Source organism: Nicotiana tabacum, chromosome 8, assembly GCF_000715075.1.
Source record: "Nicotiana tabacum cultivar K326 chromosome 8, ASM71507v2, whole genome shotgun sequence".
Lineage (NCBI taxonomy): Eukaryota > Viridiplantae > Streptophyta > Magnoliopsida > Solanales > Solanaceae > Nicotiana > Nicotiana tabacum.
In genome coordinates, this window is record NC_134087.1 from 28,110,455 (window position 1) to 28,137,222 (window position 26,768).

A 26,768-nucleotide genomic window follows, 5' to 3' on the forward strand; every position below is an offset into this window, starting at 1 on the left:
AGCAACAGTAATAACGCGGCAACAGCAGGTTCAGCAACACCGCAAAACCAGTAAAAACCAGTAGAATGACCCAGTAACAGATTGAAAACTCAGCAGTGCAAAAGTACAATCGCAGTCAAAGCAGAAGAGAGAAAAGATACGAGATGCAGTAGTTTCTGACTTTTGAATAACACTCGAAGAAAATCAAACAGAATTGTTCGAGTGAAAGTTCAAATTGTCTTTCTCTTTTACTATCACAAACTCTCTCAAGTATCAAAGTATGTCAACTCTCCAAGTCTCTCTTAATAATATTCAAGTTCTAAAAACTCTCTTCTTTTTTTTCTCTCAAAAAAAATCCTCCCCCTTTCATGTCAAGAATGACTCTATATATAGCAAGACAAGTCTTCCATTCCAACCCCAAAATTATTCCCCCCAATGGCATGCTTTGTCCCACTACCTAATGTTTTCTTTATTTTAAATTTTGTTCTCCATGCCTACATTAAATAAATACCACATTCCCAACCCATTACAATATGTCCCCCATGCCTACATTAAACAAGTACAAGATTCCTCCCCATTATGTTTTGTCTTGTCCCCTATTATATTAAACAAGTACATCAAAAACCCCACCCCATTATATTTGTTCCCCATGCTTAACATAAAGAATCAAAATAATGTTTAATTACCAAGTTACCCCTCTGACATTATTGCAATTACCATTCTACCCCCGAATGCAATGCAATTTACCAAAACTACCCCCTCAGCTCTAAACAAACAATTAATCATAACTCAACCAAAATATAGTCAAGATGACCAATTTCTCAACAATCTTCAACAACAATTATATGAACACGATGAACAACACAACTCAAAATTAATGGAATGAATTAACCATATCGGGAACCAATCCTGGTTAATTTAGACCATGAATGTATGAGCAATAACACAACAATACGAACAACAAAACACATGATTCAAACTAAATTAACAAATCAAAGACAAACATAAACCCACATTAAATCACTGGATTTAAACATGAACTTCAAACAAAGATGAACATGAATTAAATCTATTTTTAGCAACAAACATGACGGATTCTAACGATTCAAACAACATTAATATTTTCTGAAAAATACATAGCACATGAGACAAATTGAAGAGATAATTAATTAAATTCCAATTTGAATCTAACAAACATTAAACTAACAAATATTCATTTAAACAAACATGAAATAAACATGAAAAATAACTAATTAACTTCCATTTGAAATCTAAAAATTAATTCAACAAAACACATAAACATGAACAAAACAAAATATCAAATATCTAACCATAGATATGAACAAAACAAACATTTTGCCGATTTTAGATTCGAAAATATCAAAACAAAATACGGACAAAAATAAACTCGAAAATCTATTAACCGAATCGAACAATCATACATACGAACTATTTCGGCGACCCTCGACCAAAGCTCAACCAAACGACGACGAACCCGAACCTAAGAAGTTGACGCCGAAGCCACAGCCACAGCTGATGCGGCAGAAGTGATGAAACGGAAGCAGCTGGGGGGGTGCGTCGAGTTCGCCTGCAGCTGAAAGCAGAAGAGACAGCTACGGAACAACTCGGCCATGGCGAGCTCGAGCTTTGAAGAAGATGAAGTGCAAGCAGCAGCGTGGCAGCAACCAACGGCGAAGAACTCCACAGCAGCAGCCCGCAACACGTTTGGAACGGGAAGACAAAGCAGCAGCTGCTGAAACAATGGTGTTTGCCGGAGCAGCTGTGGAGGGTCGTTTGAGCAGTGACGACGTCGGGGTAGTGACAGCGTCTATGGCAGACTGTCTGGGCCATCACTGGTCGTCGACTGTTATGGCATGGATGGTGGTTGACGACGAGGGTGAGGGCATCCATGGATGTCGAGCTCGAACTCGAGCTTGACGTCGAACGACGAAGAAGACGAAGTGACGACGCAAACGAACTGTTTGTTAGTGGCGTTTGGACGTGAGGGAGTGGGGTTGAGTTCAGCCATGGAAATCAGCCATGGATGGCTTGGGGATGAAGGTTTTGGGAGAGAAAGAAGATGGAGGGGGGCGGGTAGTTAGTTTTAGGTTTTTAGGGTTTTTTGTTCTTTTTGTTTTTTTCTTTTGTTTTGTTTTTTGAATGAAGAGGGGTGTTGGGTTAATGGGTTAATGGGGCGGACCGGGTCGACCCGTGTGAAGTGGACTGGGTCGTGGACAATTGTTTGGGCCTGGGGTTAAAAATTGAAGAAGTGGCCCAATCCGATTTTTATTTGTATTTTTGTTATCTTTTCTTCTTTCATTTTCTAAAACTAAATTATAAGAATACTTAAATTATTATTAAGAACTAAATTAAGTTATAAAAATTGCAAATGAACTCCCAATAACAATTAACGCGTAATTAAGTAATAATTAAGCATAAAATTGTTCATTTGGGCATTAAATGCTAAAAATGCAAAAGATGCCTATTTTTGTAATTTTTAATTTTTGTAAAACTAATTTAATTACTAACAATTGTAGAATTAAATCCTACATGCAAAATGCAACATATTTTTTGTATTTTTTATTAATTTAACAAATAAGCAAACACAGACAAATACAAATAATTATCCAAAAATATCACAAAAGTACTCAAAATTGCACACCAAGGAAAATCATTTTATTTTGCATTTTTTGGGAGTATTTCTCATATAGGGCAAAAATCACGTGCTTACAGCTGCCCCTCTTTGCCCGGAGACACGAAGGGTTTTCGTGCAAAGATAAAGCGATCGATTTTTGCCCATCCGAGTACTCCGTGTGAAGCATTTTTTTTGAAAAAGATTTAACCGAACCTTTGCTTCAAAGGTTTCCTACATATCCCTGGCTAAAGGGGAATCAGGTTAATGTAGTTCGGGAAGTTTTGGTAGCTGGGACTACCATGGGACTGCGATGTTACTGTTGTTGCATGTTGTTATCACTACTTACCGATCTCCTTGTTACACCATGCTTAAAAGAAAACAAGAAGCTAGGCTAGATTGAAATTTGTTCTTGTTGCCTTGCTTTCTTGTCGACTTGTGTTTCCTCCGGTGCTTTTCTTCCGTGAATTTTGGAATGATACTGGCCATCTGTTTTTCTGAATACCAGTTTTCATCATTTTGCTCGGTCCGCTGGGGACATGGCTTTCTTCATTAAGCTTTTGGCGGTTCCTCTGGTGGGTACGGCTTTCTTCATCAGACTTGTTATGCTGGGCATGATTTAATGTTCACCAGCTGCTTCTTTCAAAACACGTTTTTTCTTCCTTTTGAGTCATGCGCCTGAATTTGTGCTGGGACCTCTTGTTGCAACCTTCTGTTTCCGGTGCTGAGATTTTATTGTTTCCTGTTGGAGATTCTTGTTGTAACCCTCTGTTTTATTGTCTTCTGACTTGATCTTGAAATGTATGCCTCAGTTATTATGGGCGGGCTCCCAACTTCAACACTTGAAAAGTAAAGACTGGAACGTATGCCTCTGTTATCTGGCGGGGCTCCCAACTTCAACACTTGAAAAGTAAAGACTGGAATGTATGCCTCTGTTATCTGGGCGGACTCCCAACTTCACTACTTGAAAATTAAAGACTGAAATGTATGCCTCTGTTATCTGGGCGGGCTCCCAACTTCAACACTTGAAAAGTAAAGACTGGAATGTATTCTTCTGTTATTATGGGCAGGCGCCTGGCTTCATCATCTTGAATTTAACAACCTCTATTCTCCAGGTGGGATCCTACAACCAAAACAAACAAAACAAACGAGAATTTCCTAACCTAGTTTGCACTGGGAAGATTTGTGAGTCATTAGCAAAATTGTAACCTATTTATACTACTGATACAATGATGAGAGTAAACTAAAGACTAGGCTAGGATGTGCATCTCCTACGAGTAAAACCAAAACTCTTGCTAGCAAATGTGTCTGCTAAAAAAACCTCAATGACTCAAACTAGAAAGTGCTTCTTCTATGGTTGAATCGGAATGAGCTAAACTAGGAAGTGCGTCTCCTAAGGGTGAAAACTTCAAAGAACTAGACTAGGAATTGTGTTTCCTATGGTCGAACTCAAAATGAATCAAACTACGAAGTGCATCTCCTAAGGGTGAAATCTCAATTTCGGAAGTGCGTCTCCTGAAATAAAGTATAACCTGAAAAAGCCAAACTAGGAAGTGCATCTCCTAAAGTAAAAGTATAACCTGAAAAAGCCAAACTAGGAAGTGCGTCTCCTAAAGTAAACTTAATTCAGGAAGTGCGTTTCCTATGCACGAAATTAAACTTAGGAAGTGCGTCTCGTAGGGGTTAAATAGTCTTAGGAAGTGCGTCTCCTATGGGTGAAACCTTAATGATTTTGAACTAGGAAGTGTGTCTCCTATGAATGAAAATAATTTAGGAAATGCGTCTCCTATGCGTGAAATCTTAATTTAGGAAGTGCGTCTCCTATGGGATAAAAGTAAACTTAGGAAGTGCGTCTCCTATGGGCAAAACTAAACTTTAAGGAAGTGCGTCTCCTATTGGGTACAATAAACTTAGGAAGTGCGTCACCTGTGGGTACAATAAACTTAGGAAGTGCGTCTCCTATTGGTAGAACTGAACTTGGGAAGTGCGTCTCCTATGGTAAAACTGAACTTAGGAAGTGCGTCTCCTATTGGTAGAACTGAACTTAGGAAGTGCGTCTCCTATGGTAAAACCGAACTTAGGAAGTGCATCTCCTATGGTAAAACTGAACTTTAGGAAGTGCGTCTCCTATGGTAAAACTGAACTTAGGAAGTGCGTCTCCTATTGGGTACAATAAACTTAGGAAGTGCGTCTCCTATTGGGAAAAACTAAACTTAGGAAGTGCATCTCCTATTGGTAAAACTTACTTAGGAAGTGCATCTCCTATGGGTACAACTATACTTAGGAAGTGCGTCTCCTGTTGGTGAAATAAACTTAGGAAGTGCGTCTCCTATTGGTGAAACTATTCTTAGGAAGTGCGTCTCCTATTGGTAAAACTTGGCTTAGGAAGTGCGTCTCCTACTGGTGAAACTATTCTTAGGAAGTGCGTCTCCTATAGGTGAAACTATTCTTAGGAAGTGCGTCTCCTCTTGGTGAAACTTATCTTAGGACTAACTTAGGATGTGCGTCTCCTCTTGGTGAAACTATTCTTAGGAAGTGCGTCTCCTCTTGGTGAAACTATTCTTAGGAAGTGCGTCTCCTCTTGGTGAAACTATTCTTAGGAAGTGCGTCTCCTTAGGATGTGCGTCTCCTATTGGTGAAACTTAGCTTAGGAAGTGCGTCTCCTATTGGTGAAACTTAGCTTAGGAAGTGCGTCTCCTATTGGTGAAACTATTCTTAGGAAGTGCGTCTCCTATTGATGAAACTATTCTTAGGATGTGCGTCTCCTATTGGTGAAACTGACTTAAGATGTGCGTCTCCTCTTGGTGAAACTTACTTAGGAAGTGCGTCTCCTCTTGGTGAAACTTAACTTAGGATGTGCGTCTCCTGTTGGTGAAACTAACTTAGGATGTGCGTCTCCTGTTGGTGAAACTAACTTAGGATGTGCGTCTCCTCTTGGTGAAACTATTTTTAGGAAGTGCGTCTCCTTAGGACGTGCGTCTCCTATTGGTGAAACTTTTCTTAGGAAGTGCATCTCCTCTTAGTGAAACTAACTTAGGATGTGCGTCTCCTCTTGGTGAAACTATTTTTAGGAAGTGCGTCTCCTTAGGACGTGCGTCTCCTATTGGTGAAACTTTTCTTAGGAAGTGCGTCTCCTCTTGGTGAAACTAACTTAGGATGTGCGTCTCCTCTTGGTGGAACTTACTTAGGATGTGCATCTCCTATTGGTGAAATTGACTTAGGAAGTGCGTCTCCTAATGGTGAAACTTATCTTAGGATGTGCGTCTCCTATTGGTGAAACTTAACTTAGGATGTGCGTCTCCTATTGGTAAAAATAAACTTAAGGAGGAAATACATCTCCTATGGGTAAAAAACAAACTTAGGAGGAAATGCATCTCCTAAGGGTGAAACTAAAACAAACTTAGGAGGAAATGCATCTCCTATGGGTGGACCAAAACAAACTTAGGAGGAAATGCATCTCCTATGGGTGGAACTAAAACAAACTTAGGAGGAAATGCATCTCCTATGGGTGAACTAAAACAAACTTAGGAGGAAATGCATCTCCTATAGGTGAAACTAAAACAAACTTAGGAGGAAATGCATCTCCTATGGGTGGACTAAAACAAACTTAGGAGGAAATGCATCTCCTATGGGTGGACTAAAACAAACTTAGGAGGAAATGCATCTCCTATGGGTGGACTAAAACAAACTTAGGAGGAAATGCATCTCCTATGGGTGAAACTAAAACAAACTTAGGAGGAAATGCATCTCCTATGGGTAAAAATAAACTTAGGAGGAAATGCATATCCTATGGGTGAAATAACTTAGGAAGTGCGTCTCCTATGGGTAAAGCTTAGGAAGTGCGTCTCCTATTGGCAAAACTAGACTTAGGAAATGCGTCTCCTATTGGTAAAGGCTAGGCTTAGGAAGTGCGTCTCCTATTGGTAAAGGCTAGGCTTAGGAAGTGCGTCTCCTATTGGAACAGACGTGGAATGTATTCCCTTGTTATACAGGTGGGCGCCTAATGGTAAAGACATGAAATGTATTCCCTTGTTATACAAGTGGGTGCCTGAAATATGAAATGCACAGACAAAAAGTATTCCTCTCGTTATTCAGGTGGGCGCCTGTCTATACTAAGACATAAAAGTATTCCTCTCGTTATTCAGGTGGGCGCCTGTCTATACTAAGACATAAAAGTATTCCTCTCGTTATTCAGGTGGGCGCCTGTCTTCGAGAAAATTTACACAATGAGAAAATTTTCTGCCCCGGTTTGATGATTTTCTTTATGGCCTGTCTTTCCGCCATCAATAATGTTCATTTTCCCTGTTTCTAAATCAAAGAAAAATTTGTTAGTTTAAAAACATGGTAAGCGGTCATGCCACTCTTGTTGGGGATGGTTTCCTCTTTCTCCTTTCCCAACTTTGTGTTCCATTATGCTATCAAACTTGCTGGGGATGATATTAATTGCTGATACTGGCCCATACCTTTTATCAATCTCATCTTGATAGGGATACCCTTCTTGACACGGGTTTTGCACCTGTTCCTTGTACCACTTGGATGTACTAGTTGATGGCCTATTTTTAAGTCATTTCCCACTGGTTCCGACCAAACAGACCCTACTAGGGAATTTTCCTATGAAAGGAAAAAAATAAAAAGAAACAAAATAAAGACAAAGGAAAAGATGACTCTTTAACAAAAGAAACTATAAATAAAAATCTATCAAATGCAGATACCGACTCTAATGGCCATGACATGCGTATGTGGCCTATCATCTGCCGTCAATCGTCTCTCAAGACCTTCCCTTGACGATTCCCCATCTGATTCCCAATCTTATTCGACTTGTAGTGCCCGAAGGGTTTTTTCACTATCAAGCCTCTCTCATTTTGGTTTTCTCTCAGCTTTCATCGCCTTATGGTGCCTGTGAAGGTTTTCACCGATAAGACTCTCTCATTTGTATTACTTTCCAGCTGGGGATTTGGAGTGTCGCCGGTATGACTCTTTCTATTGGAGATTAGAGTCCTTTCTGCTGTGGAACAGAATGTTATGTTCGCCGGTAAGACTCTCATTTGTCTGACTTGGCATCTTTTGAAGACTGGTCAGAAGGTCTTTCTTTGGACCGTAATGTGGGTTTTGGATAGGCTAGAAATAAAGGGTATAAAAGGCTCAAAAAATACATTAATTTTGGGTTATTAGTTACACCTTTCGGAATTAGATTTATTCACAATAAACGCAACCTTTGCCCCAGTTTCTTGCTTGGGGATATCCTAACTGATTTTTTTTTCATTTTTCAAAACTATGACCGAGCCGTGAAGCGCCTACGTATCCTCTTTGAGGAATCAGGTCAAACGTAGTTCCCAATTCCTCTTTTCATTCCGACTTTCTTTTGTTTGTTTTTTTCTTTTCTTTTTTTCTTCTTTCATTTTTCTCTTTTTTCGTTTTGTTGTTTTTTTTTCATGCCATATGCTTGCGTTTTCTAGTCGTTTTTTCTGATTCCGAACGAGGGGTATGACAAAAAATAAGTAAGGCTCAAAAGGGGTAACGAAGGATAAATTGTTAAGGTAGCAGAACAAAATGCCTTCGTCATTCCAGTCTTCAAACTATGCCAAGTGCAAACAACACAATTTAAACAACGATTTGTAGCCTCTTCCGATGGTGCTGGACTTGACAATTATATTCAACATTTGCTTTTTCATTGGTCCTTTCTAAAGAACCGTTGGGCGACACTCTCATTATCATGAACGACCCTCATGCCAATTTGGCGAATCTTGCTTTTAACGATTTTTCTTCATATTTTACTTGCCCCAGTTCCATATGACTCGAGCTCTGAATAATCTCAACCGTCCTTATTTCCTTTAAATGGTCTGATCAGGGTTTTATAATTAACTTTAAGATTAGGCCCCAAACTGTGTGCGCATGTCATGTCACTAGAATCGTCGTTGAAAAAATGATAAAAGGACTAAACAAAAGAAGATTGGAAATAATAAAAGACCGAATTTTGCATTAGACTACCGGCGAAATGGTTTGAATAACAAAACAAAACAAACCAGAACAAAATCCTAAACAACCCTGACAAAACTTAAACAGACCGCTATGACAAAAACGGAAAGATAAGCGGCATGATATTGACACAAAACAATCCGAATTACAATCCTAATGATCCGAACAACAGAAATGAAAACAAAATAAGCCACCACAAGCTTCTCTCCTGTTAACCAAGGAACCGAGCAGCCTCCCATTTCATCAAAAACTGGCATCTTAGCCACTGAGCTTTGCATCAATACTGCCAAGACCATTACCAACTTCAATATCATCAACCTCCGTCAACAAGTTCCCAATAGGATTCTGCGCGATGTTCTGGGTGTCATTATCCGGCTTACCACAAACCAACCACCTTAACATTCTTTGTGAAACAAACAGGTTAGAATGGACTCAGTCGGTCCTCATTATTAACAACATCTTTTTTTTCGATTTTCTTTTTTTTTTCTTTCTTTTTTCCGATTTTTTCTTATCTCTTTTTTAATTTTTCTGTCTTTTTTTCATTTTTCTTTTTTTTTTTCATTTTTTTTTGTTGTGGTCGAATCTTATGGAGATTGCCTACGTATCATGACCCCGCATGAATCAGACCTTGCGTAGTTCGGACCAATAAAAGATAAACAATAATGAACATTTTTTCTTTTCACTTTTCATATTAAAACAAACTGGGTTTCAAAGGTTTAAAGATGACCTACAAACTTGAAAATCAAACAACCCGCCTATTTTAATCAAAAGGTTTACAAACTTCAAAAACAAATGGCCAACTTCCTTCTTCCATTTGCTAATTTTAACCAAATGGTTGTTTTTGCAAACGTGGCCCTTTCCAACTTTCACATGAATTTTGAGGCCGAGGAGGATTATTTTATGACGCTTTACAAACTTGTCCATTCTTTTACGAAAATAACCTCTCGACAACTGAAAGATACTCTAAGGATATTTCGGCAAGAACGGTTTAAGACGCGGCCGAAGCTGGCTCGGCTTATTATGACAAAATTTGAATGGTATTCACCTGACCGCCGACTCTTTGTTTTTTTTTCAAATTATAATAAAAACCTGGTGTTGCAAACACGGCCCTTCAGCGCCTCGGGGACAAAGATTTTTAAGGCTGTGTGGGTCCATATCTCAAAATGACCCAAAGGTGGCTGTTTATGCCAGGTCAGCCTTCCGGCGTCCCTTTCGGGAACATTCGGCTATTTATGACAAAACAGCATCACCTGACTTATTTATAACTCTTTTTTATCGTTTTTCAAATTTAAAAAGTCAATATTGCAAACACGGCCTTTCAACGTCTCGGGGACGAAGATTTTTAGGTCGTGGGGGTCAACTGGACCAAAAAATGACCCAAAAGTGGTTGTTTATGCAAAGTCAGCCTTCCGGCGTCCCTTTCGGGAACATTCGGCTATGTCTTGATAAAATAGCGTCACCCAACTTCTTTATGAAATTTGACATTTATATTTTGCTATTTTTTTTGTAAAAGGGGAAGTTGGACATCACCCGACTTATTTATGAAAAAATCTTGACATGTTTTTTTTTTTATTTATTATTATTTGTTTTTGGCTTTTTAGCAAAAGGAGGGTTGGACCCGATGAGGGTTGCCTACGTATCTCACATCCGGTGAGAATCAAACCCGCGTAGTTCGGGCAGATCATGAATAAGTAAATGAACTAACACATTTTTTTTAATTGGAATTTGTGAAAGAACTGCTTCAAAATAAGAAAGGAAGTATTTTTTTTGATTGATTTTCTTTTTGAAAGAAAGACTTGTAAGAATTCCTTTTCTTTTGATTGGAACTTTGAGAATTGCAAAAGTAAAAGGAAGATATTTTTTGTCTGAATTTTCATTTGTTTTCTCTTATTCTAAAGAAGAAAGAAAATATTTTTGGAATTTTACCTTTAATAAAAGAAATGGTTTCTAAAAAAAAAAATATTTTTGAAATATTTTCGGATTTTTATTTTATTTTATTATATATATATATTTTAACAATTAAAAAGACTTTCTAAAGAAGTCAATAATGGAAAATATTTTTGGATTTTTTGTTTTGAAAATTGGGAGTCTAAAAACTTTTCTAGACTTTTTGGCAAGACAAATATTTTTGCAACAAATAAAGATATATATACATTTTTTGGAAATAAAGAAAAACTTTTTGGATTTATATATATATATATATATATATATATTTGCAACAAATAATAAAACCACTTTCAACGCCCAACTCATTTTATTTTATTATTTTTATTTTTATTTTGGCATTTTCATAAACAAATAAATAAATAAAAACCCATTTTAAAACAAGACTCTTTTTTTTATTTTTATTTTTATGGCAAGACAAACTATTTTTTTCTAATTTGTTTTTTTTTTTGAAAAACAAGACAAAGCCACTACTCTTTTTTTTTTCTATTTTTCCCTTGCTTTTAATAAAATAAATTAATAAGACATTTTTTCATTTTCTCAAAATTTTGGCAGAGTTTTGACAGTATTTGTGTATTAGGTTTTTTCAAAAATAAACAATCAATTCCCTAACCGCTATTTCTTTTTTTTCTTTTCAATTTCACAATATTCATAATATTCAAACACCGGTCAGCGAGACAAAATAAATGCACGGAAAACAAATAGGATGCCTCAGGATGGTCTTTTCATATCAGGTTGCTAGTCCTAGATGGACTCAACCCCTGTGTTGAGTCCCCTAAGTCAAATGCAACGTGATACAAATAAGCGTTCCTACTAGGGATCCGGCATGAAGTCACGTTATTCTATGTTCAAAACCTGGGTCGGTGTTCTAGACAGTGTACCCGAGCGGACAACTCGAGCTGAGGAAGGAGCTCCTTTCCGGGAACCAAAAGGCCAGCCGACTTAGAAACTTTCCGAGCCTCTTTTATTTAGGGTACGACACTAACAGAATAGGGAGTCTCAACCAGTAAGCACATCCCCAGAGGTAAGAAGAGAAGGGTTTCGGCACAGTTTATATACAGTTCAAATAATATCAAAGCGGTAAAAGTAGCATTTAGCACATTAGGCTCAAACATGTAAAAATCAGATAAAACCAAATATAACAATTTATCTAAGCTCGAATTTATAACCCTGAACCAGTGGTTCTGGGTCATTGATCCCCAGCGGAGTCGCCAGAGCTGTCACACCTCCTTTTTCCGTACCCGAGGGGGTACAAGGGAGTTTTTTCCAATTAAAGGACAATCGAAACGGGATTGGTTTATTTATTTCAGAGTCGCCACTTGGGAGATTTAGGGTGTCCCAAGTCACCAATTTTAATCCCGAATCGAGGAGAAGAATGACTCTATATTACAGTCTGCGTACCAGAAATCCGGATAAGGAATTCTGTTAACCCGAGAGAAGGTGTTAGGCATTCCCGAGTTCCGTGGTTCTAGCACGGTCGCTCAACTGTTATATTTGGCTTATTTATCTGATTTTAAATACAATATGAACTTATGTGCAAATTTTATCTTTCAACCGCTTTTATCATTTACTGTTATTTTTATCAAGAATTGCAACGTTATAAAAATGTATCTCGAACCACGTTACAATCAATGTACCCCTGGTCGTCGACACACTTTGACTCCGTTGAGATTTGGATTTGGGTCACATCAATGTGCACCCGAGTTTAAAGAAATTAAATTATTAAAGGCGCGCCTAAAGCGACTAGTGTATTTATTTTGGGTAGGACCGTGGAATTTTACTAAACGGTCCATCCCGAAGTCTAAATAATTTTTAAAGCAAATATTTACTGAGGGCCCCGTAATTTGTATTTTATTTGGCGAGGCTCATCTCATTCTTATTTTTTAAAAATGAATTTGCAACGTCATGGACACGCATCTCGAACCACGTCACAATCAATGTACCCATGATTGGAAACACATTTCGACTCCGTTGAGAATTGGATTTGGGTCACATAAATGTGCACCCGAGTTTAAGAAGGTAAGATTTATTAAGGCGCGTCCTAAAGAGTCTAACGTATTGTTATTTTAGGAAGAGGCCGTGAAGGTTCATTAAACGGCCAAATCCAAAGTTTAGTCAATGGTTATGTATTTTATTGAGGGCCCCGGCGGTTTGTGATTTATTTGGCGAGGCTCGTCTCATTTTTATTTTAAAAGGATAAACCTATAGCGACTACATTTTTCTATTAAGTTCGTCTCTAAAATAAAAGAAAAATCTCCTAATTATTTACATGCTGAAAAATGCAACTTTTTAGTTATTAAGTTACGGCTAATGTGAACGGAAAATTGCGATCGCGTTTGTACAAGGAAAAACTGCTTTCATTCCACATTTTATTATTTGCTAGAACATGAGATAAATACACAATAATATCAAAACAGATTAACTATTCTTCGATTAATGTAAACTAACATTATTAGATGAAGAAAGTATACATATGCAACCTCATTATTCATTAATTAATCGGCTACATTTTTATACAAAGAGAGGAAAATTAATATTCAAACACAGATCCGAACAAAAGAATTCAACAGGAACAGGAGCCTGATTAATATTTCATTTTTCGCTTCAAGCCAAGAGTGTACAAATGTGTACCTGGAAACAGCAGTACAAGAACAAAAGAAGTAGGAGTCAGCAACAGTAATAACGCGGCAACAGCAGGTTCAGCAACACCGCAAAACCAGTAAAAACCAGTAGAATGACCCAGTAACAGATTGAAAACTCAGCAGTGCAAAAGTACAATCGCAGTCAAAGCAGAAGAGAGAAAAGATACGAGATGCAGTAGTTTCTGACTTTTGAATAACACTCGAAGAAAATCAAACAGAATTGTTCGAGTGAAAGTTCAAATTGTCTTTCTCTTTTACTATCACAAACTCTCTCAAGTATCAAAGTATGTCAACTCTCCAAGTCTCTCTTAATAATATTCAAGTTCTAAAAACTCTCTTCTTTTTTTTCTCTCAAAAAAAATCCTCCCCCTTTCATGTCAAGAATGACTCTATATATAGCAAGACAAGTCTTCCATTCCAACCCCAAAATTATTCCCCCCAATGGCATGCTTTGTCCCACTACCTAATGTTTTCTTTATTTTAAATTTTGTTCTCCATGCCTACATTAAATAAATACCACATTCCCAACCCATTACAATATGTCCCCCATGCCTACATTAAACAAGTACAAGATTCCTCCCCATTATGTTTTGTCTTGTCCCCTATTATATTAAACAAGTACATCAAAAACCCCACCCCATTATATTTGTTCCCCATGCTTAACATAAAGAATCAAAATAATGTTTAATTATCAAGTTACCCCTCTGACATTATTGCAATTACCATTCTACCCCCGAATGCAATGCAATTTACCAAAACTACCCCCTCAGCTCTAAACAAACAATTAATCATAACTCAACCAAAATATAGTCAAGATGACCAATTTCTTAACAATCTTCAACAGCAATTATATGAACACGATGAACAACACAACTCAAAATTAATGGAATGAATTAACCATATCGGGAACCAATCCTGGTTAATTTAGACCATGAATGTATGAGCAAGAACACAACAATACGAATAACAAAACACATGATTCAAACTAAATTAACAAATCAAAGACAAACATAAACCCACATTAAATCACTGGATTTAAACATGAACTTCAAACAAAGATGAACATGAATTAAATCTATTTTTAGCAACAAACATGACGGATTCTAACGATTCAAACAACATTAATATTTTCTGGAAAATACATAGCACATAAGACAAATTGAAGAGATAATTAATTAAATTCCAATTTGAATCTAACAAACATTAAACTAACAAATATTCATTTAAACAAACATGAAATAAACATGAAAAATAACTAATTAACTTCCATTTGAAATCTGAAAATTAATTCAACAAAACACATAAACATGAACAAAACAAAAGATCAAATATCTAACCATAGATATGAACAAAACAAACATTTTGCCGATTTTAGATTCGAAAATATCAAAACAAAATACAGACAAAAATAAACTCGAAAATCTACTAACCGAATCGAACAATCATACATACGAACTATTTCGGCGACCCTCGACCAAAGCTCAACCAAACGACGACGAACCCGAACCTAAGAAGTTGACGCCGAAGCCACAGCCACAGCTGATGCGGCAGAAGTGATGAAACGGAAGCAGCTGGGGGGGTGCGTCGGGTTCGCCTGCAGCTGAAAGCAGAAGAGACAGCTACGGAACAACTCGGCCATGGCGAGCTTGAGCTTTGAAGAAGATGAAGTGCAAGCAGCAGCGTGGCAGCAACCAACGGCGAAGAACTCCACAGCAGCAGCCCGCAACACGTTTGGAACGGGAAGACGAAGCAGCAGCTGCTGAAACAATGGTGTTTGCCGGAGCAGCTGTGGAGGGTCGTTTGAGCAGTGACGACGTCGGGGTAGTGACAGCGTCTATGGCAGACTTTCTGGGCCATCACTGGTCGTCGACTGTTATGGCATGGATGGTGGTTGACGACGAGGGTGAGGGTAGCCATGGATGTCGAGCTCGAACTCGAGCTTGACGTCGAACGACGAAGAAGACGAAGTGACGACGCAGACGAACTGTTTGTTAGTGGCGTTTGGACGTGAGGGAGTGGGGTCGAGGGAAGCCATGGAAAGCCGCCATGGATGGCTTGGGGATGAAGGTTTTGGGAGAGAAAGAAGATGGAGGGGGGCGGGTAGTTAGTTTTAGGTTTTTAGGGTTTTTTGTTCTTTTTGTTTTTTTCTTTTGTTTTGTTTTTTGAATGAAGAGGGGTGTTGGGTTAATGGGTTAATGGGGCGGACCGGGTCGACCCGTGTGAAGTGGACTGGGTCGTGGACAATTTTTTGGGCCTAGGGTTGAAAATTGAAGAAGTGGCCCAATCCGATTTTTATTTGTATTTTTGTTATCTTTTCTTCTTTCATTTTCTAAAACTAAATTATAAGAATACTTAAATTATTATTAAAAACTAAATTAAGTTATAAAAATCGCAAATTAACTCCCAATAACAATTAACGCGTAATTAAGTAATAATTAAGCATAAAATTGTTCATTTGGGCATTAAATGCTAAAAATGCAAAAGATGCCTATTTTTGTAATTTTTAATTTTTGTAAAACTAATTTAATTACTAACAATTGTAGAATTAAATCCTACATGCAAAATGCGACATATTTTTTGTATTTTTTATTAATTTAACAAATAAGCAAACACAGACAAATACAAATAATTATCCAAAAATATCACAAAAGTACTCAAAATTGCACACCAAGGAAAATCATTTTATTTTGCATTTTTTGGGAGTATTTCTCATATAGGGCAAAAATCACGTGCTTACACTACTCACCAGAGCTTAAGCATAACAGACGCCCTAAGACCATGCTGTCAGGATCGCTCATTCAGGATTTGCTTAAGGAGATTTTTATTTTTGTTTTTTTTATGCTTTGAGTCTATTTTACTTTTTATGTCGTGTTTTACCTTCTAGTTTTGTACAGTAATATCGGGCCTTTTAGGTGATGTTAGAGTCTGTCATAGTCTAGTTAAGATTGCCAAGTTTTTTGTTATTGTACTTCCTATCTTGTATTTGAAAAAATGTGTTATAAATCAAAAATCCAAAAAAGGAGACTTTGCGTTTTTATATTTCCTTTAGAAGTTTTCTTTAGAATACTAATTCTAGAAGTTTAAAAAAAAATATTTTGAGATGGTTTTCTTTTAGGAAATTAATATCTAGAACTCAAAATAAAAAAATTGCTTTTATATTTCTTTTAGTATATTAAAACTAAGAATTCAAATAAAAAAAAAGAATTTTCTTTTAATACCTCTTTAGAAGTTTTATTTAAGATTTTAATTCCAAAAATCCAAAAAAAAGATTTTCTTTTTGAGGTTCTTCTTTGGGAAATAAAAAAATAAAATATATATTCTTTTTATTTTCACTAGAACGCTAGGACATTATATATAGAAGAAAAAAAAATATATACTTTGTCTTTTGTTTATCCTTAACGTTCCTCCCTTAGGTAATCAAAAATCAAAATTCAAAAATATTTTTTTTTATTTTCTCATTTCTCCTTTCGAAACTTTTCTTTAGGATATCAAATGAAAATTCAAAATATTTTTCTTCGGTTTATTCTTTAGATTTCCTTCCTATAAAAGAAAATCAAAAAATATTTTTTTCTTCTAGGGTTTTTTTCCCTTAATAATTTCTCATAGAGTATCTGTTTCAAAAAGAAAAGATATATGCTCTTTTATTTCTCTTTTCTCATCAGAATAGTCATAAAGGCAAAAAAAAAAACTTTAGTTTGTTTAGTTTATTCTCGATTTTTCAAACTACGCAAAGATCTGATTCATGCGGCGTCATGATACGTAGGCAACCTACATAGGGTTCGATCGAATTATTTTTTTTGAAGTTAAAAGAAAAGGAAAAAAAGGGGACAAAAAAAGAGATGAAATTATGGGATGTGAGAAATGAGAGGAGAGAAAAGAGTGATATTAGAAAGAAAAAAAAGGGAAGGAAAATGATCAAGCCAAGAAGTGCTAGAAAAGAAAAGAAAAAGAAGATTGAAATGAACAAATTGGGATGATGCCATATGACATTCATACCCTCGAAGTCATTTTAGAACCGATAACTGTAACTAGGGGCATTGCACATAATGTGAGATTATCTTATGTTAAGTGCCCTAACGATAACGCGATGACTTCATGTTGTTCATCTTTGTTATCTTCATTATAGCAGAAGGGCGGTTGGTTTGTGGTTCTTAAAGTGGTAACTCTTCTCTACAACATAAAGTTGAAAGACAACGGTAAAATAACAACAAAATTGAGTTGGTTGATACTGGTACCCAAAAGAAATTGGTTGAACATGACAATGGGTTGGTTGAAGAAGTAAGGATGTTAAGACAACACATGACGGACATGTATCAGGCTTGGATGACTGGGAAGACACCACCCTCGCCAGCACCTAGCTTCCTAGATTCTACCCTTACCCAAACTCCGGTCATAGTGCCAGATAATCCTCCATACTCTCCAGATCCTCCCGCTTATCACAGCTTTCCCAACCATCCTAGTTGCTCCGTCACTCGTCCTCCAACTACCTTTTACAAAAATTGCCCTCCTGTTATGTCCACTATCCCCACGATCACAACTTCTCGACATTCTTCCCTTCATAGATTCAACAATGAACACCCACTCAACACTCATGATGCCCAATATTACCCCTCATAGGTTTCCCACAAGATCCCTGACTCATACAATCATAGCCCTCAGAATTAGCCTCATATTGAAAATAAAAAGTTCATAGTAAAAGTAGGGCGAGATGAGATATCCAGTAAGCTGAAAGGTATAAAACAATCCTTAAGGAGCATGCAAGGGATAGGAAATCAGATTAACATGTCTTACAATGACTTGTGTATGTTCCCTGATGTTCATCTGCCTACGGGGTTTAAAATGACAAAGTTTAACTTGTATGATGGGCGTGGAGATCCAGTAGCCCATCTGAGGGGTTATTGCAGTGAAATGAGAAGTGTTGGTGGGAAAGATGATTTGTTGATGGCGTATTTCAGTGAGAGTTTGAGTGGGGTAGCCCTGGAATGGTATACTTGTCAAGATGTCAAGAAGTGGCATGTATGGGATGACATGGCTCAAGATTTTGTTCGACACTTTCAATACAATCTAGATATTATCCCAGACCTCTCCTCCCTATCTAAGATTGAAAAGAAACCCGAGAAAAGTTTTAGGGAGTTTGGGCTTAGATGCAGGGAACAAGTTGTTCGGGTCAGTCCCCCGATTGGTGAAGAAGAAATTGTTCAGCTTTTCCTACAAGCCCAGGGATCGGCCTACTTTAGTCACTTGATTCCAGCTTTGGATAAGCCTTTCAATGATGTGGTAAAAATGGGGGAGATGGTAGAAGGGGGAATCAAGTCAGGCAGAATCATGAGTTATTCTGCATTGAAAGATACTACAGAAGACGTTCAGAACATCTCAGTAAGTTTCAGGGGAAGAAAGAGAAACAGAAAAGATGTTGTTGAGCCCCGCCAACGACAAAATCCAGTGGGCGTTCCTGCTCAATGGTTTCAGCCTCAATATCGACCCCATGGATATCTCTGTGCTCCAGATAATCCTCCCCAATGCTACTTCTCTCCACAAAATCCCCAAAATCATACCCCACTTTCCCAATGCTCTACCCAAAATTCATCGCCATATGCTCCACACCCACAAGACCCGCAATGGCCTGCACTGCCTCCACAAATGTCTTACCCGCCCTCTCAAGCATATCAACCACCTACTCGCAAAAGGTTCCAACTGAGGCTAGAGTACAAAATGAAAAGGCAAGAGCAAAAAGAAAAGACTTTCACTCCCATTGGAGAATCATATGCCAGTTTGTTCCAAAGGTTGAGGCAATTGGACATGTTGAAGCCCATTCAGATAAAAATGACGAACCCTCTTCCAAAGAATTTTGATTATTCTCAAGGGTGCGCATATTGCTCTAATGCACCAGGTCACAGCATAAAAAAGTGTTGGCATCTGAAAAGAGCAGTTCAGAAGCTTATTGATGCAGGTGACATTGTCGTGCAAAATCCAGATGCAATAGACACTAGCCAAAGTCCATCACATGTTCATAATGAGACACATATGGAGGGTATGATTTGTGTTGAAAAGGAATATAGAACTCTTCTGAGATCCTCGGAGGGACACTTGCCGCAAAGCTTTCAGTGCTATCACTCTCGATTCCGTAAATTGATCTTAAGAACGAGCCGGCAAAAGGGACCCAAAAGCAATTTGCTAAGGTCAATGTGATGGAGACTTGTGAAGGTCCTAGTACTGTTGATGCGGAACTCAGTGGCTAAGATGATGAGCTTGGTGATTGGAAAGATGCTCTTTTCTTGGCTAGCCAGGGAAAAGTCTTGGTGGTTTATTTTGTTGTCATTTCTATTGTCAGGTTTATTTCAGGGTTGTAATCTGAATATTGTCTTGTGGCTCAAATTCTTATATCCTTTTATTTTGCCTAGTTCGTTTAGTTGTAGTAACTCGTTTAGTGTTATCTAGGATTGTTCCACGGTTGTAACCCCAGTTTATTTTGCTTGTTTTGTTGTTCAAACCCTTTTTACCGTCTGTCTAATGCAATTTCCTATTTTCTGTTATTTCTAGTCAGTTTTTGTTTAGTTCCCTTTTCCTTTTATAGTTTTTTTCATGCTGTCTCTAGTGACATGACATGCACGCGTAATTCACAGCCTGATCTTAAAAGTTAGTTTAGTCATGAAGCAATGAAACAATTTTGAAGATGATAGGGACATTTGAGGGAAATAAGTAAAGGCATTTTGAGATCATTTAAAGCCCGAATTGTGTGAAACTGGGGTGGATGGTTTGGGAAGTTAAGAGGACCACAAGAATTTGTTACAATAAAAGGCGTCCTAGACAATTTGAAGCAAGCAACTTTGAGTTCAAGTGCATCTCAAGTTACAACATAAGGCCAAGGTAGTTTGCTCCAAACTGACGGAGCACATCCATTTTGAAGAAGAAATCACCCAAGAGGAGTTCTGTACTTGAAAAGGCACTAAGAAAAAAAGTGAAAGGCATATTAGTGATATCAATGCCGAAGCTGCAAAAGAAATGTTGTACTTGACATTTTCAGGGATTGGGAGGCCCTCTTTCAGCTACCCAAACACTTTATACCATTCGGTACCCCTTTTGAGCCTATGCTAATATTCTTGAACTCCCCTCTTTTGGAATCAAGTTTAGTAAAAAAAAAGAAAAAAAGAAAAAAAATGTCTCCATAGGTTTGTTTTAGAAAGTTCATCCCAAAAGAAATTTCAAAGAAAAAGAAAATAAAGAGATAGAAAAGAAAAAGAAAAAGAAAAATATAGAAACAAAAAGAAAGCATCCTTGTGAACTACGTTCGACCTGATTCTTGTCACCATAAGATACGTAGGAAGCCTTATGGTTTGGTCGCACCAAATAAAATATTTCATAATCCCCCGAAGTTGAGAGTGGGACAGTCTTTCTTAGAAATTCCATCTCAAAAAAAAGGGAGAGAGAAGAGAGAATCAAATTCTCTTGTTTTACAAATTGGGAAAAAATTTAAAATGGATTCCAAAAGTTGTAAATAAATTAACCATATTATCTTAGTTATTTTGAGCCTTTATGATATCCTTTCCTTCTAACCCTGTCCAAAAGCCACATTACAGTCCAAAAAAGACCTCCCAAATAATCTTTGAGAATGTTGAGTTAGCCCTGCCAATAGCATATGATATTTTTACCATGGTTAATGCCTTGTCATCAGCAGAATCAGAGGAAATAAGATAAAAAACAAAATGAGAGAGTCTTATCGGTGAAAACCTTCACCGACACCATAAGGCGACGGGGAGTTGAGAGAAAGAAAAATGAGAGAGGGTTGATGGTGAAAAACCTCCGGGCACTACAAGTCGAATAAGGAACATGAATCAGATAGGATAATTGGAGCATTGAAGCCCAGTTTCACGACTCAGAGGTACAACAAGAGTTGAACATTAGACTTGCTTGACAGATTAGGCCACTTAATCCAAAGGTGCATGTCATGGTCGTTAGAGTTGGTATCCACATCTGATAAGTTTCTAGTTGGTGATTTTCTTGTTAGATGTCATCTCTTTATGTTATCCCCTTAACTCTGTTATTCTTCTTTGTTTAAGTCCTCTTGAGTCTGTTTTGTCAGAACAAGTAAGAAATGACTTCAAAATCTACTACCAGCTATCCAATTGCACAAAGTGGAGTTTGGCTAGTACATCAAAGTGGTATAAGTCAAGAAAGAGTAGTGTGCGCACGGAGTTGGTGATGTTTGGCATGCTTTGGGATTCATGTAAAATACAAAGGTTCGATATATGTCAATTCATGAGCATAATGCAACATATAGAGGGTATGAGTTTGAACGAATTAGAGGTATTTTCTGTGATAAGGGTAACATAGAAAGTGATTAGTCAATAAACAAGCAGGGTCCTTCAATTTGAAATCAAAGTTATCATGACAAGTGAAGGAGCAGTTGCCCTCAAAGTCAAGGCCACAAACCAACCACCATGTTTAAACTCACAAGTTTTCATTGTTTGAAACATGTACTAAGACTATGTCCAAATCAAAGCTTGGAAGCTTGAATTTTTAAAGTGCCGCGCCCAAATTTTGTCAGCACAAAGGCTGCTTGAGAAGGTTTTCACTTGCGAGGCATTCCCCTGGTTGAGAAGGTTTTCACCTCCTACATATTCCCCTAGTTGAGATGACCATTACCTCATAGGCATTTTCCCTAGTTGAGAAGAACCGTACCTCCTAGGCATTCTCCCTAGTCAGAAGAGTTTTTAGCTTTCCTTAAGTTCAGAGGTCCCGCCTGGAAAATAGGGTCAATTTTAGTTTTCTTAAATTGCTAATCTTTAGTTTTCCTTAAGTTCAGGGGTCCCGCCTGGAGAATAGGGTCAATTTTCGTTTTTCTTAAGTTGTTAATCTTTAGCTTTCCTTAAGTTTAGGGGCCCCGCCTGGAGAATCGGGTCGTTTTTAATTTTTTTAAGTTGTTAATCTTTAGTTTTCCTTTAGTTCAGGGATCCCGCCGGGAGAATATGATCGTTTTTAATTTTCTTAAGTTATTACTCTTTAGTTTTCCTTTAGTTCAAGGGTCCCGCCTGGAGAATAGGGTTAGTTTTAGTTTTCTTAAGTTGTTAATCTTTAGTTTTCCTTAAGTTTAGGAGCCCCGCCTGGAGAATAGGGTCATTTTTAATTTTCTTAAGTGGTTAGTCTTTAGTTTTCCTTGAGTTCAAGGGTCTCGCTTGGAGAATATGGTTAGTTGTTAGTTTCCTTAATGTTTCAATATTTAGTTTCTCTTAAAGTTCACGGGTCCCACCTGGAGAATAAGGTCTGTTGTTAGTTTTCTTAAGTTTTCAATCTCTAGTTTCTCTTAAAGTTCAGGGGTCCCACCTGGATAATAGGGTCAATTGTTAGTTTCCTGAAGTTTTCAATCTCTACTTTTCTTGAGTTCAGGGTCCTGCCTGAAGAATAAGGGCAATTTTTAGTTTAGTCAAGCTTAGCTTATAGTTTTGCTTAAGCTCGACCTCACAGGAGACGCACATCCTAGTCGAGTTTTTAGTTTTACCCTCATCATTGCATCCTTCATCAATAGCATAGGTGATTTACAGCTTCGCTAACAACTCACAAATATTCCTAGTGCAAACTGGGGCAGAAATTTTGTTTGTTTTGTTCTTTTTAATTGTAGACACCCACCTGGAGAACAAGGGGCAACATTTCAGAAACCGGTTTTAAGTCCAACTCAAAGAAGCACCAGGAACCCGCCTGAAGAACGGGGGGTCAACTTTCAATTTTGTTTGAGATCAAGCTGGAGGATCTCACCTGGAGAACGAGGGTCAATGTTTCAGAGATTGGTTTCAAGTGCAAGTTAGAGAGGCATCAGGAGCCCGCCTGAAGAATATGTTCAACTTTCAGTTTTCAAGTTCAAATCAAAATCAAGCAGGAGGATCCCGCCTGAAGAACATGGTCGACTTTGAGTTTACAAGTTCAAGTCAGGGAGGCATCAGGAGCCCGCCTGAAGAACATGTTGAGTGTTCAATTCAAGTTAGAGAAGCATCAAGAGAATCCCGCCTGAAGAATAGGGTCAACTTTCAGTTTACAATTTCAAGTTAGAGAGGCATCAGGAGCCCACCTCGATGCACCGGAACCTCGACGGCACCTCAATCGGCTCTCCACCTCGGTATACTCCATCACTCTTCCTAATTCTGAACTACACGTGGCCTCATTCCTTTATAGCCAAGGATATGTAGGCAGCTCAGATACCAGGGCTCGATCACATTCTCTTTTCTTTTAGTTTTTAGTCTCTCTAAATAAGGGTCGGGTCAAAAAACCTGTCTCGTCATTCTTTTTCTGAAAATACTTCGTCTTTCCAGTCAAAGAGTGGCAGCTGTAGACATGTAATTTTTGACCCTCCCCAAGATTTTACATATTTTAGTATTTAAATATTTAGTTTAGGCCTACTATCGCTATTTTAATTAGTTTTGACTCTTTTACTTCATTTGTCACAAAAATAAAAATTACAAAAAGTATTTTTTTTATTTAGGTAATTGATATTTTATCTTGTTACTTTCAGTTTATTTACCTTTCATAAAATTTAAAAATACAAAAATAGTTTTATTTGTTATCTCAATGTGTAATTTTTAGTATTTTTGCATTATAATTATTTACTTAACTAGCATAAATTAATTTTAAGATGGACATGGTCTTGATTTTAAAGTCAAAAGAAGGTCCAAGAGAGGGCCATTCTTAGACAAAAGTTGGCCCAAAAATTTGGTCAAGCCCAATTTCTTTCTTCTCCAACCCATAAGGCTATATCCCCCAACCTAAAGACCCCTTCATCTCCATACTTAATAGGAAAAAATACTTGGAATCGCTACCCAAAAAAAGGATCAGCCGTGGAATACACACACGAACCTCCCCCCCATCTTCTTCTCTAATGCCATCAGCTGCAAAAACCAAGAGAAGACCCAATCTCCATAGTTGCTGCTCCTTGACCTCAACCAGACCACCAGACCACCAGACCACCTCCCTCTCTCTCTCTCAACACCCATCGCAACTGCCTCTCCCTCACCACTCAAAACCACCGCACACACACGACAACGCCATCTCTTCCCTAGCGACCGAATCCCCATCTTCCTTTCTCACACCAACCAGCGATCAACAACAAGCAGCCGCAGCTGCTTACCCTGACCTCGTCTCATCATCTCCAGCCACACCAGTCGTCGCCCACCAGCCTTCAACTCCCCACCTTCAGCCACAATGCTCACACACAAATGAAGGGAGGGGTTTTGGACAGAAAATTGGGTATTCTATATAAAAAGATTTTAAAAAAAGTCAGTTATTACTTCAAAATCAGAAAATACACACAAAAATGTTAGTTTCTTCCATTTAATTTATGTTTCCAAAAATAGTTGAAGTAGCGTGATTAAGCCGATGTTTGTAGCTGATTCGAGTTTTTGCCAGTTGTCCGAGGACTGTTCACGGTCTTAATCGCGGTTCGATTATTGCTATCCCGTTCTTGTTCTATTGTACATTCAAATTCCGACGCCGGTTCTATTTGTTTGCCATGAGGTTTAGAGCCCGTTTGGATTGGCTTTAAAAAGTAGCTTTTCAGCAGAAATAGCTTGTAAGCCAAAGCAGTAAGTTGAGATTTCCCAGCTTATTATTTTTGGCTAGTTTTAAGCATTTTTGAACTTAGTTTAAGCATTTTTTGATTTTGCCAAATGCTAAAAAAGGCTAAAAAAAGCTTAAAGGCTGATTTGACTAGCTTAAAAGCCAATCCAAACACCCTCTTAATATATTTGGTTAATTTTTTGAAGTGATTTTTGGCCATTTCAAAAGGTCCACTCTGACCTCTTTATTATTTCCTCTGCGGTGACATTTTGAACATGTTAGCGTGATATTTTCTTGCTGTGATTTGACTGAAATTAATTGTTCATCATAGTTCTGTTGGTTTTAATTATCTTGTGTTGCCTTCTCGGTGAAGCCGTAGACCATGGCTTATATGCTAAAAGGAATGAAGGGGACATTAGTTTGTTAAACAGCATAGGGTACTGCCAATTGTTTTGAATTAAACATTTGAGAGGATAAAGTTAGAAGTAGCAAACTTGTGCTTTCACACTCCTGGTGTGATCTGAATAATCACAGTCCCAAGGTTTGAAATCAGACCTGAATGCCTAACTTATTTGCTGCAACCTATTCATTATTCTTGGGGATTGAACAATTAAGGGATTGTGTTGTTTGGTTCATTGAACATTATTGGGATGTGATAATATTTGAGATGATTTATATTTGAACTACTTGGATTGAATCTGAAATGGACTTATCAAATTGTAAGAATTTGACGTTCTTTGGAGTCCATTTGAATTCCTTGGCTGGAAAAGGTGTGGGTTTGTTATCATTGATTTGTTTGCGGGAACTATTCTGCTTCCAACATTTTCTAGACTTGGTTGGACGATAATCACATCGTAGATTGCTTTAAGCGCGATTAAATAAATCATCGTGGCCATGGGTACGATTTCCATTGCATGGTCGCGATATATAAATCTCATTCGTGTGTGCATTTCATGTGACCCTACCATAATTTTGAATAATATTAATAAAATAAACATGTTGTAGATCGCTTGCATTTCATGTGACGTGGTTTGCAATGTGCACCAAAACAACAAGTGTACGACAATCGTGATTTGTTCTATAAATATTAAAAGTGGTTAGAAAGTTAAAAACACACACTAGGCTTGAAATATGTTGTTAATCAGATAATTAGGCCAATTAATAATAGTTGAGTGACCGTGCTAAAACCACGGAACCCGAAAATGCCTCACACCTTCTTTCGGGTTAACAGAATTCCTTACCCAGATTTCTGTATTTCGCGGACTATAAAACAGAGTCAATCTTCCTCGATTCGAGATTTTAAACCGGTGACTTGGGACACCATGAATTATCCCAAGTGGCGACTCTAAAATTGAATATAATAATCCCGTTTCAGTTATTGTCACTTTAATTGGAAAAAACTCCCTTATATCCCTTTGCGGGTAGAAAAAGGAGGCATGACAAGGTTGGGCAATTACGATGAAGATACGACAAATTCAATTAAGCATAAACAGCGGAAAGATAATCATAATCTCAATTAATACTAAACAATTACATGAGATATTATAATAATTTCAAATAAGAACAAGCAGTTATGAAAAGATAGTATGACAATAGAAGAGGTAAAAATCTTCAGTTAAATCAAATAAGAGCCAAATGAGCACAAGAATGAATCATAAGGAAATTAATCCCAATTAAAGCAGGTAGAGTGAAACTAGCAATTAAGAAAACTTAATCATAACAAAACAACTTCATACTCAGTGAATACAAGAACCTAAGACCGTAAAAGGCCAAATTTCCACAAATAAGTCTGAGCACGTACTCGTCACCTTGCTTACATGGACTACAATTAGCATAGAACACTCAAATCCTAAGGGATAGTTCTCCCACACAAGGTTAGGCAAGATACTTACTTCAAGGAAGACAGACCGTTACTCTAAAATGAAGTTCTCGGGTGACATGACCTCCGGACGACTAAAATCTAGCCAAAATAACTTCAAAGCATAAATAATACTCATAAGAAACTATTCTGGATCATAAAGCCTCAATCTTTATCAAAATCTAAAAATCGACCA